This window comes from Schistocerca cancellata, unplaced genomic scaffold (genome assembly GCF_023864275.1).
Source record: "Schistocerca cancellata isolate TAMUIC-IGC-003103 unplaced genomic scaffold, iqSchCanc2.1 HiC_scaffold_1151, whole genome shotgun sequence".
NCBI lineage: Eukaryota > Metazoa > Arthropoda > Insecta > Orthoptera > Acrididae > Schistocerca > Schistocerca cancellata.
Window position 1 is genome coordinate 8,187,872 of NW_026047150.1, and position 12,525 is coordinate 8,200,396.

Genomic DNA, 12,525 nt, shown 5'->3' on the forward strand with positions numbered 1-12,525 from the left:
TTGCTGTGCTCCATAATTGTCGACTGCGACAACTTAGATGCTTAAATTACGTACAGGGTGGTGCACCCGCAAGGCTCATCACGCGACTTTAACTGCCAGAAGGTTAATGTAAACGTTTCAGATAGAAATGCGTACATTGTGACGATTTGCAGTTACGTCATTTCGAAAACAAATGTATTTAACGTAAGATTTTCTGCGGTTTTTTCTACACATTTTCACTTCTGGCTTTTTCTTGTGTAATGCGGCTGCCCGAGCTCGGTTCGTGCCAAATCTTAAGGTCCTAGGTCAACTACAAGGCAACAAAAGCGGCCAAAAATTGAGTTTTCAAAAACTAAAACTCGACTTGCTATGCTCCTTACTTGTCGACTGCAACAACTTAGATGCTTAAATTACGTACAGGGTGGTGCACTCGCAAGGCTCACCACGCGACTTTAACTATCAGAAGATAAATGTAAACGTTTCCGATAGAAATGCGTCCATTGTGACGATTTGCAGTTACGTCATTTCGACAACAAATGTATTAAACGTAAGATTTTCTGCGGTTTTTTCTACACATTACCACTTCTGGCTTTTTCTTGTGTAATGTCGCTGCCAGAGCTCGGCTCGTGCCAAATATTAAGGTCCTAGGTCAACTACAAGGCAGCAAAAGCGGCAAAAAATTGAGTTTTCAAAAACTAAAACTTGACTTGCTGTGCTCCTTAATTGTCGACTGCAACAAATTAGATGCTTAAATTACGTACTGGGTGGTGCACCCGCAAGGCTCATCACGCGACTTTAACTGCCAGAAGATAAATGTGAACGTTTCCGATAGAAATGCGTCCATTGTGACGATTTGCAGTTACGTCATTTCGAAAACAAATGTATTAAACGTAAGATTATCTGCGGTTTTTTCTACACATTACCACTTCTGGCTTTCTCTTGTGTAATGTGGCTGCCAGAGCTCGGTTCGTGCGAAATCTTAAGGTCCTAGATCAACTACAAGGCAGCAAAAGCGGGTAAAAATAGAGTTTTCAAAAACTAAAACTTGACTTGCTGTGCTCCTTACTTGTCGACTGCAACAACTTATATGCTTAAATTACGTACAGGGTGGTGCACCCGCAAGAGTCATCACGCAACTGCCAGAAGACAAATGTAAACGTTTCCTATATAAATGCGTCCATTGTGACGATTTGCAGTTACGTCATTTCGAAAACAAATGCATTAAACGTAAGATTTTCTGCGGTTTTTTCTACACATTGCCACTTCTGGTATTTTCTTGTGTAATGTGGCTGCCAGAGCTCGGTTCGTGCCAAATCTTAAGGTCCTACGTCAACTACAAGGCACCAAAAGCGGCCAAAAATTGAGTTTTCAAATACTAAAGCTTGACTTGCTGTGCTACTTACTTGTCGACTGCAACAAATTAGATGCTTAAATTACGTACTGGGTGGTGCACCCGCAAGGCTCATCACGCGACTTTAACTGCCAGAAGATAAATGTAAACGTTTCCGATAGAAATGCGTACATTGTGACGATTTGCAGTTACGTCATTTCGAAAACAAATGTATTAAACGTAAGATTTTCTGCGGTTTTTTCTACACATTACCACTTCTGGCTTTTTCTTGTGTAATGTGGCTGCCAGAGCTCGGTTTGTGACAAATGGTAAGGTCCTAGGTCAACTACAAGGCAGCAAAAGAAGCAAAAAATTGAGTTTTCAAAAACTAAAACTTGACTTGCTGTGCTCCTTACTTGTCGACTGCAACAACTTAGATGCTTAAACTACGTACAGGGTGGTGCACCCGCAAAGCCCATCACGCGACTTTAACTGCCAGAAGATAAATGTAAACGTTTCCGAATGAAATGCGTCCATTGTGACGATTTGTAGTTACGTCATTTCGAAAACAAATGTATTAAACGTAAGATTTTCTGCGTTTTTTTCTACACATTACCACTTCTGGCTTATTCTTGTGTAATGTGGCTGCCAGAGCTCGGTCCGTGCCAAATCTTAAGGTCCTAGGTCAACTACAAGGCAGCAAAAGCGGCCAAACATTGAGTTTTCAAAAACTAAAACTTGACTTGCTGTGCTCCATAATTTACGACTGCAACAACTTAGATGCTTAAATTACGTACAGGGTGGTGCACCCGCAAGGCTCAACACGCGACTTTAACTGCCAGAAGATAAATGTAAACGTTTCCGATAGAAATGCGTACATTGTGACGATTTGCAGTTACGTCATTTCGAAAACAAATGTATTAAACGTAAGATTTTCTGCGGTTTTTTCTACACATTACCACTTCTGGCTTTTTCTTGTGTAATGTGGCTGCCAGAGCTCGGCTCGTGCCAAATCTTAAGGTCCTAGGTCAACTACAAGGCAGCAAAAGCGTCAAAAAATTGAGTTTTCAAAAACTAAAACTTGACTTGCTGTGCTCCTTAATTGTCGACTGCAACAAATTAGATGCTTAAATTACGTACTGGGTGGTGCACCCGCAAGGCTCATCACGCGACTTTAACTGCCAGAAGATAAATGTAAACGTTTCCGATAGAAATGCGTCCATTGTGACGATTTGCAGTTACGTCATTTCGAAAACAAATGTATTAAACGTAAGATTTTCTGCGGTTTTTTCTACACATTACCACTTCTGGCTTTCTCTTGTGTAATGTGGCTGCCAGAGCTCGGTTCGTGCGAAATCTTAAGGTCCTAGTTCAACTACAAGGCAGCAAAAGCGGGTAAAAATAGAGTTTTCAAAAACTAAAACTTGACTTGCTGTGCTCCTTACTTGTCGACGGCAACAACTTATATGCTTATATTACGTACAGGGTGGTGCACCCGCAAGAGTCATCACGCAACTGCCAGAAGACAAATGTAAACGTTTCCAATATAAATGCGTCCATTGTGACGATTTGCAGTTACGTCATTTCGAAAACAAATGTATTAAACGTAAGATTTTCTGCGGTTTTTTCTACACATTGAGACTTCTGGTATTTTCTTGTGTAATGTGGCTGCCAGAGCTCCGTTCGTGCCAAATCTTAAGGTCCTAGGTCAACTACAAGGCACCAAAAGCGGCCAAAAATTGAGTTTTCAAATACTAAAGCTTGACTTGCTGTGCTACTTACTTGTCGACTGCCACAACTTTGATGCTTAAATTACGTACAGGGTAGTGCACCCGCAGGGCTCATCACGCGACTTTAACTGCCAGAAGATAAATGTAAACGTTTCCGATAGAAATGCGTCCATTGTGACGATTTGCAGTTACGTTATTTCAAAAACTAATTTATTAAACCTAAGATTTTCTTCGGTTTTTTCTACACATTACCACTTCTGGCTTTTTCTTGTGTAATGTGGCTGCCAGAGCTCGGTTCGTGCCAAATCTTAAGGTCCTAGATCAACTACAAGGCAACAAAAGCGGCCAAAAATTGAGTTTTCAAAAACTAAAACTTGACTTGCTATGCTCCTTACTTGTCGACTGCAACAACTTAGATGCTTAAATTACGTACAGGGTGGTGCACTCGCAAGGCTCACCACGCGACTTTAACTATCAGAAGATAAATGTAAACGTTTCCGATAGAAATGCGTCCATTGTGACGATTTGCAGTTACGTTATTTCAAAAACTAATTTATTAAACCTAAGATTTTCTTCGGTTTTTTCTACACATTACCACTTCTGGCTTTTTCTTGTGTAATGGGGATGCCAGAGCTCGGTTCGTGCCAAATCTTAAGGTCCTAGGTCAACTACAAGGCAGCAAAAGCGGCCAAAAATTGAGTTTTCAAAAACTAAAACTTGACTTGCTGTGCTCCTTACTTGTCGACTGCAACAACTTAGATGCTTAAACTACGTACAGGGTGGTGCACCCGCAAGGCCCATCACGCGACTTTAACTGCCAGAAGATAAATGTAAACGTTTCCGAATGAAATGCGTCCATTGTGACGATTTGTAGTTACGTCATTTCGAAAACAAATGTATTAAACGTAAGATTTTCTGCGGTTTTTTCTACACATTACCACTTCTGGCTTATTCTTGTGTAATGTGGCTGCCAGAGCTCGGTCCGTGCCAAATCTTAAGGTCCTAGGTCAACTACAAGGCAGCAAAAGCGGCCAAACATTGAGTTTTCTAAAACTAAAACTTGACTTGCTGTGCTCCATAATTGTCGACTGCAACAACTTAGATGCTTAAATTACGTTAGTGCACCCGCAAGGCTCATCACGCGACTTTAACTGCCAGAAGGTTAATGTAAACGTTTCTGATAGAAATGCGTCCATTGTGACGATTTGCAGTTACGTCATTTCGAAAACAAATGTATTAAACGTAAGATTTTCTGCGGTTTTTTCTACACATTTTCACTTCTGGCTTTTTCTTGTGTAATGCGGCTGCCCGAGCTCGGTTCGTGCCAAATCTTAAGGTCCTAGGTCAACTACAAGGCAACAAAAGCGGCCAAAAATTGAGTTTTCAAAAACTAAAACTAGACTTGCTATGATCCTTACTTGTCGACTGCAACAACTTAGATGCTTAAATTACGTACAGGGTGGGGCACTCGCAAGGCTCACCACGCGACTTTAACTATCAGAAGATAAATGTAAACGTTTCCGATAGAAATGCGTCCATTGTGACGATTTGCAGTTACGTCATTTCGAAAACAAATGTATTAAACGTAAGATTTTCTGCGGTTTTTTCTAAACATTACCACTTCTGGCTTTTTCTTGTGTAATGTGGCTGCCAGAGCACGGTTCGTGCCAAATCATAAAGTCTTAGGTCAACTACATGGCAGGAAAAGCGGCCAAAATTTGAGTTTTCAAAAACTAAAACTTGACTTGCGGTGCTCCTTACTTGTCGACTGAAACAACTTAGATGCTTAAATTACGTACAGGGTACTGCACCCGCAAAGCTCATCACGCGACTTCAACTGCCGGAAGATAAATGTAAACGTTTCCGATAGAAATGCGTCCATTGTGTCGATTTGCAGTTACGTCATTTCGAAAACAAATGTATTAAACGAAAGATTTTCTGCGGTTTTTTCTAAACATTACCACTTCCGGCTTTTTCTTGTGTAATGTGGCTGCCAGAGCACGGTTCGTGCCAAATCATAAAGTCTTAGGTCAACTACATGGCAGGAAAAGCGGCCAAAATTTGAGTTTTCAAAAACTAAAACTTGACTTGCGGTGCTCCTTACTTGTCGACTGCAACAACTTAGATGCTTAAATTACGTACAGGGTGGTGCACCCGCAAGGCTCATCACGCGACTTTAACTGCCAGAAGATAAATGTAAACGATTCCGATAGAAATGCGTCCATTGTGACGATTTGCAGTTACGTCATTTCGAAAACAAATGTATTCAACGTAAGATTTTCTGCGGTTTTTTCTACACATTACCACTTCTGGCTTTTTCTTGTGTAATGTGGCTGCCAGAGCTCGGTTCGTGCCAAATGGTAAGGTCCTCGGTCGACTGTAAGGCAGCAAAACCGGCCAAAAATTGAGTTTTCAAAAACTAAAACTTGACTTGCTGTGCTCCTTACTTGTCGACTGCAACAACTTATATGCTTAAATTACGTACAGGGTGGTGCACCCGCAAGAGTCATCACGCAACTGCCAGAAGACAAATGTAAACGTTTCCAATATAAATGCGTCCATTGTGACGATTTGCAGTTACGTCATTTCGAAAACAAATGTATTAAACGTAAGATTTTCTGCGGTTTTTTCTACACATTACCACTTCTGGCTTTTTCTTGTGTAATGTGGCTGCCAGAGATCGGTTCGTGCCAAATCTTAAGGTCCTAGGTCAACTACAAGGCAGCAAAAGCGGCAAAAAATTGAGTTTTCAAAAACTAAAACTTGACTTGCTGTGCTCCTTAATTGTCGACTGCAGCAAATTAGATGCTTAAATTACGTACAGGGTGGTGCACCCGCAAGGCTCATCACGCGGCTTTAACTGCCAGAAGATAAATGTAAACGTTTCCGATAGAAATGCGTCCATTGTGACGATTTGCATTTACGTCATTTCGAAAACAAATGTATTAAACGTAAGATTTTCTGCGGTTTTTTCTACACATTACCACTTCTGGCTTTTTCTTGTGTAATGTGGCTGCCAGAGATCGGTTCGTGCCAAATCGTAAGGTCCTAGGTCAACTACAAGGCAGCAAAAGCGGCAAAAAATTGAGTTTTCAAAAACTAAAACTTGACTTGCTGTGCTCCTTAATTGTCGACTGCAGCAAATTAGATGCTTAAATTACGTACAGGGTGGTGCACCCGCAAGGCTCATCACGCGGCTTTAACTGCCAGAAGATAAATGTAAACGTTTCCGATAGAAATGCGTCCATTGTGACGATTTGCATTTACGTCATTTCGAAAACAAATGTATTAAACGTAAGATTTTCTGCGGTTTTTTCTACACATTACCACTTCTGGCTTTTTCTTTTGTAATGTGGCTGCCGGAACTCGGTTCGTGACAAATGGTAAGGTCCTAGGTCAACTACAAGGCAGCAAAAGCGGCAAAAAATTGAGTTTTCAAAAACTAAAACTTGACTTGCTGTGCTCCTTACTTGTCGACTGCAACAACTTAGATGCTTAAATTACGTACAGGGTGGTGCACCCGCAAGGCTCATCACGCGACTTTAACTGCCAGAAGATAAATGTAAACGTTTCCGAATGAAATGCGTCCATTGTGACGATTTGTAGTTACGTCATTTCGAAAACAAATGTATTAAACGTAAGATTTTCTGCGTTTTTTTCTACACATTACCACTTCTGGCTTATTCTTGTGTAATGTGGCTGCCAGAGCTCGGTCCGTGCCAAATCTTAAGGTCCTAGGTCAACTACAAGGCAGCAAAAGCGGCCAAACATTGAGTTTTCAAAAACTAAAACTTGACTTGCTGTGCTCCATAATTGTCGACTGCAACAACTTAGATGCTTAAATTACGTACAGGGTGGTGCACCCGCAAGGCTCAACACGCGACTTTAACTGCCAGAAGATAAATGTAAACGTTTCCGATAGAAATGCGTACATTGTGACGATTTGCAGTTACGTCATTTCGAAAACAAATGTATTAAACGTAAGATTTTCTGCGGTTTTTTCTACACATTACCACTTCTGGCTTTTTCTTGTGTAATGTGGCTGCCAGAGCTCGGCTCGTGCCAAATCTTAAGGTCCTAGGTCAACTACAAGGCAGCAAAAGCGTCAAAAAATTGAGTTTTCAAAAACTAAAACTTGACTTGCTGTGCTCCTTAATTGTCGACTGCAACAAATTAGATGCTTAAATTACGTACTGGGTGGTGCACCCGCAAGGCTCATCACGCGACTTTAACTGCCAGAAGATAAATGTAAACGTTTCCGATAGAAATGCGTCCATTGTGACGATTTGCAGTTACGTCATTTCGAAAACAAATGTATTAAACGTAAGATTTTCTGCGGTTTTTTCTACACATTACCACTTCTGGCTTTCTCTTGTGTAATGTGGCTGCCAGAGCTCGGTTCGTGCGAAATCTTAAGGTCCTAGTTCAACTACAAGGCAGCAAAAGCGGGTAAAAATAGAGTTTTCAAAAACTATAACTTGACTTGCTGTGCTCCTTACTTGTCGACGGCAACAACTTATATGCTTATATTACGTACAGGGTGGTGCACCCGCAAGAGTCATCACGCAACTGCCAGAAGACAAATGTAAACGTTTCCAATATAAATGCGTCCATTGTGACGATTTGCAGTTACGTCATTTCGAAAACAAATGTATTAAACGTAAGATTTTCTGCGGTTTTTTCTACACATTGAGACTTCTGGTATTTTCTTGTGTAATGTGGCTGCCAGAGCTCCGTTCGTGCCAAATCTTAAGGTCCTAGGTCAACTACAAGGCAGCAAAAGCGGCCAAACATTGAGTTTTCTAAAACTAAAACTTGACTTGCTGTGCTCCATAATTGTCGACTGCAACAACTTAGATGCTTAAATTACGTTAGTGCACCCGCAAGGCTCATCACGCGACTTTAACTGCCAGAAGGTTAATGTAAACGTTTCTGATAGAAATGCGTCCATTGTGACGATTTGCAGTTACGTCATTTCGAAAACAAATGTATTAAACGTAAGATTTTCTGCGGTTTTTTCTACACATTTTCACTTCTGGCTTTTTCTTGTGTAATGCGGCTGCCCGAGCTCGGTTCGTGCCAAATCTTAAGGTCCTAGGTCAACTACAAGGCAACAAAAGCGGCCAAAAATTGAGTTTTCAAAAACTAAAACTAGACTTGCTATGATCCTTACTTGTCGACTGCAACAACTTAGATGCTTAAATTACGTACAGGGTGGGGCACTCGCAAGGCTCACCACGCGACTTTAACTATCAGAAGATAAATGTAAACGTTTCCGATAGAAATGCGTCCATTGTGACGATTTGCAGTTACGTCATTTCGAAAACAAATGTATTAAACGTAAGATTTTCTGCGGTTTTTTCTAAACATTACCACTTCTGGCTTTTTCTTGTGTAATGTGGCTGCCAGAGCACGGTTCGTGCCAAATCATAAAGTCTTAGGTCAACTACATGGCAGGAAAAGCGGCCAAAATTTGAGTTTTCAAAAACTAAAACTTGACTTGCGGTGCTCCTTACTTGTCGACTGAAACAACTTAGATGCTTAAATTACGTACAGGGTACTGCACCCGCAAAGCTCATCACGCGACTTCAACTGCCGGAAGATAAATGTAAACGTTTCCGATAGAAATGCGTCCATTGTGTCGATTTGCAGTTACGTCATTTCGAAAACAAATGTATTAAACGAAAGATTTTCTGCGGTTTTTTCTAAACATTACCACTTCCGGCTTTTTCTTGTGTAATGTGGCTGCCAGAGCACGGTTCGTGCCAAATCATAAAGTCTTAGGTCAACTACATGGCAGGAAAAGCGGCCAAAATTTGAGTTTTCAAAAACTAAAACTTGACTTGCGGTGCTCCTTACTTGTCGACTGCAACAACTTAGATGCTTAAATTACGTACAGGGTGGTGCACCCGCAAGGCTCATCACGCGACTTTAACTGCCAGAAGATAAATGTAAACGATTCCGATAGAAATGCGTCCATTGTGACGATTTGCAGTTACGTCATTTCGAAAACAAATGTATTCAACGTAAGATTTTCTGCGGTTTTTTCTACACATTACCACTTCTGGCTTTTTCTTGTGTAATGTGGCTGCCAGAGCTCGGTTCGTGCCAAATGGTAAGGTCCTCGGTCGACTGTAAGGCAGCAAAACCGGCCAAAAATTGAGTTTTCAAAAACTAAAACTTGACTTGCTGTGCTCCTTACTTGTCGACTGCAACAACTTATATGCTTAAATTACGTACAGGGTGGTGCACCCGCAAGAGTCATCACGCAACTGCCAGAAGACAAATGTAAACGTTTCCAATATAAATGCGTCCATTGTGACGATTTGCAGTTACGTCATTTCGAAAACAAATGTATTAAACGTAAGATTTTCTGCGGTTTTTTCTACACATTACCACTTCTGGCTTTTTCTTGTGTAATGTGGCTGCCAGAGATCGGTTCGTGCCAAATCTTAAGGTCCTAGGTCAACTACAAGGCAGCAAAAGCGGCAAAAAATTGAGTTTTCAAAAACTAAAACTTGACTTGCTGTGCTCCTTAATTGTCGACTGCAGCAAATTAGATGCTTAAATTACGTACAGGGTGGTGCACCCGCAAGGCTCATCACGCGGCTTTAACTGCCAGAAGATAAATGTAAACGTTTCCGATAGAAATGCGTCCATTGTGACGATTTGCATTTACGTCATTTCGAAAACAAATGTATTAAACGTAAGATTTTCTGCGGTTTTTTCTACACATTACCACTTCTGGCTTTTTCTTGTGTAATGTGGCTGCCAGAGATCGGTTCGTGCCAAATCTTAAGGTCCTAGGTCAACTACAAGGCAGCAAAAGCGGCAAAAAATTGAGTTTTCAAAAACTAAAACTTGACTTGCTGTGCTCCTTAATTGTCGACTGCAGCAAATTAGATGCTTAAATTACGTACAGGGTGGTGCACCCGCAAGGCTCATCACGCGGCTTTAACTGCCAGAAGATAAATGTAAACGTTTCCGATAGAAATGCGTCCATTGTGACGATTTGCATTTACGTCATTTCGAAAACAAATGTATTAAACGTAAGATTTTCTGCGGTTTTTTCTACACATTACCACTTCTGGCTTTTTCTTTTGTAATGTGGCTGCCGGAACTCGGTTCGTGACAAATGGTAAGGTCCTAGGTCAACTACAAGGCAGCAAAAGCGGCAAAAAATTGAGTTTTCAAAAACTAAAACTTGACTTGCTGTGCTCCTTACTTGTCGACTGCAACAACTTAGATGCTTAAATTACGTACAGGGTGGTGCACCCGCAAGGCTCATCACGCGACTTTAACTGCCAGAAGATAAATGTAAACGTTTCCGATAGAAATGCGTCCATTGTGACGATTTGCAGTTACGTTATTTCAAAAACTAATTTATTAAACCTAAGATTTTCTTCGGTTTTTTCTACACATTACCACTTCTGGCTTTTTCTTGTGTAATGTGGCTGCCAGAGCTCGGTCCGTGCCAAATCTTAAGGTCCTAGGTCAACTACAAGGCAGCAAAAGCGGCCAAAAATTGAGTTTTCAAAAACTAAAACTTGACTTGCTGTGCTCCATAATTGTCGACTGCAACAACTTAGATGCTTAAATTACGTACAGGGTGGTGCACCCGCAAGGCTCATCATGCGACTTTAACTGCCAGAAGGTTAATGTAAACGCTTCAGATAGAAATGCGTACATTGTGACGATTTGCAGTTACGTCATTTCGAAAACAAATGTATTAAACGTAAGATTTTCTGCGGTTTTTTCTACACATTTTCACTTCTGGCTTTCTCTTGTGTAATGCGGCTGCAAGAGCTGGGTTCATGCCAAATCTTAAGGTCCTAGGTCAACTACAAGGCAACAAAAGCGGCCAAAAATTGAGTTTTCAAAAACTAAAACTTGACTTGCTATGCTCCTTACTTGTCGACTGCAACAACTTAGATGCTTAAATTACGTACAGGGTGGTGCACTCGCAAGGCTCACCACGCGACTTTAACTATCAGAAGATAAATGTAAACGTTTCCGATAGAAATGCGTCCATTGTGACGATTTGCAGTTACGTCATTTCGAAAACAAATGTATTAAACGTAAGATTTTCTGCGGTTTTTTCTACACATTACCACTTCTGGCTTTCTCTTGTGTAATGTGGCTGCCAGAGCTCGGTTCGTGCGAAATCTTAAGGTCCTAGATCTACTACAAGGCAGCAAAAGCGGGTAAAAATAGAGTTTTCAAAAACTAAAACTTGACTTTCTGTGCTCCTTACTTGTCGACTGCAACAACTTATATGCTTAAATTACGTACAGGGTGGTGCACCCGCAAGAGTCATCACGCAACTGCCAGAAGACAAATGTAAACGTTTCCAATATAAATGCGTCCATTGTGACGATTTGCAGTTACGTCATTTCGAAAACAAATGTATTAAACGTAAGATTTTCTGCGGTTTTTTCTACACATTTTCGCTTCTGGCTTTTTCTTGTGTAATGAGGCTGCCCGAGCTCGGTTCGTGCCAAATCTTAAGGTCCTAGGTCAACTACAAGGCAACAAAAGCGGCCAAAAATTGAGTTTTCAAAAACTAAAACTTGATTTGCTATGCTCCTTACTTGTCGACTGCAACAACTTAGATGCTTAAATTACGTACAAGGTGGTGCACTCGCAAGGCTCACCACGCGACTTTAACTATCAGAAGATAAATGTAAACGTTTCCGATCGAAATGCGTCCATTGTGACGATTTGCAGTTACGTCATTTCGAAAACATATGTATTAAACGTAAGATTTTCTGCGGTTTTTTCTACACATTACCACTTCTGGCTTTTTCTTGTGTAATGTGGCTGCCAGAGCTCGGCTCGTGCCAAATCTTAAGGTCCTAGGTCAACTACAAGGCAGCAAAAGCGGCAAAAAATTGAGTTTTCAAAAACTAAAACTTGACTTGCTGTGCTCCTTAATTGTCGACTGCAACAAATTAGATGCTTAAATTACGTACTGGGTGGTGCACCCGCAAGGCTCATCACGCGACTTTAACTGCCAGAAGATAAATGTAAACGTTTCCGATAGAAATGCGTCCATTGTGACGATTTGCAGTTACGTCATTTCGAAAACAAATGTATTAAACGTAAGATTTTCTGCGGTTTTTTCTACACATTACCACTTCTGGCTTTCTCTTGTGTAATGAGGCTGCCAGAGCTCGGTTCGTGCGAAATCTTAAGGTCCTAGATCAACTACAAGGCAGCAAAAGCGGGTAAAAATAGAGTTTTCAAAAACTAAAACTTGACTTGCTGTGCTCCTTACTTGTCGACTGCAACAACTTATATGCTTAAATTACGTACAGGGTGGTGCACCCGCAAGAGTCATCACGCAACTGCCAGAAGACAAATGTAAACGTTTCCAATATAAATGCGTCCATTGTGACGATTTGCAGTTACGCCATTTCGAAAACAAATGTATTAAACGTAAGATTTTCTGCGGTTTTTTCTACACATTGCCACTTCTGGTATTTT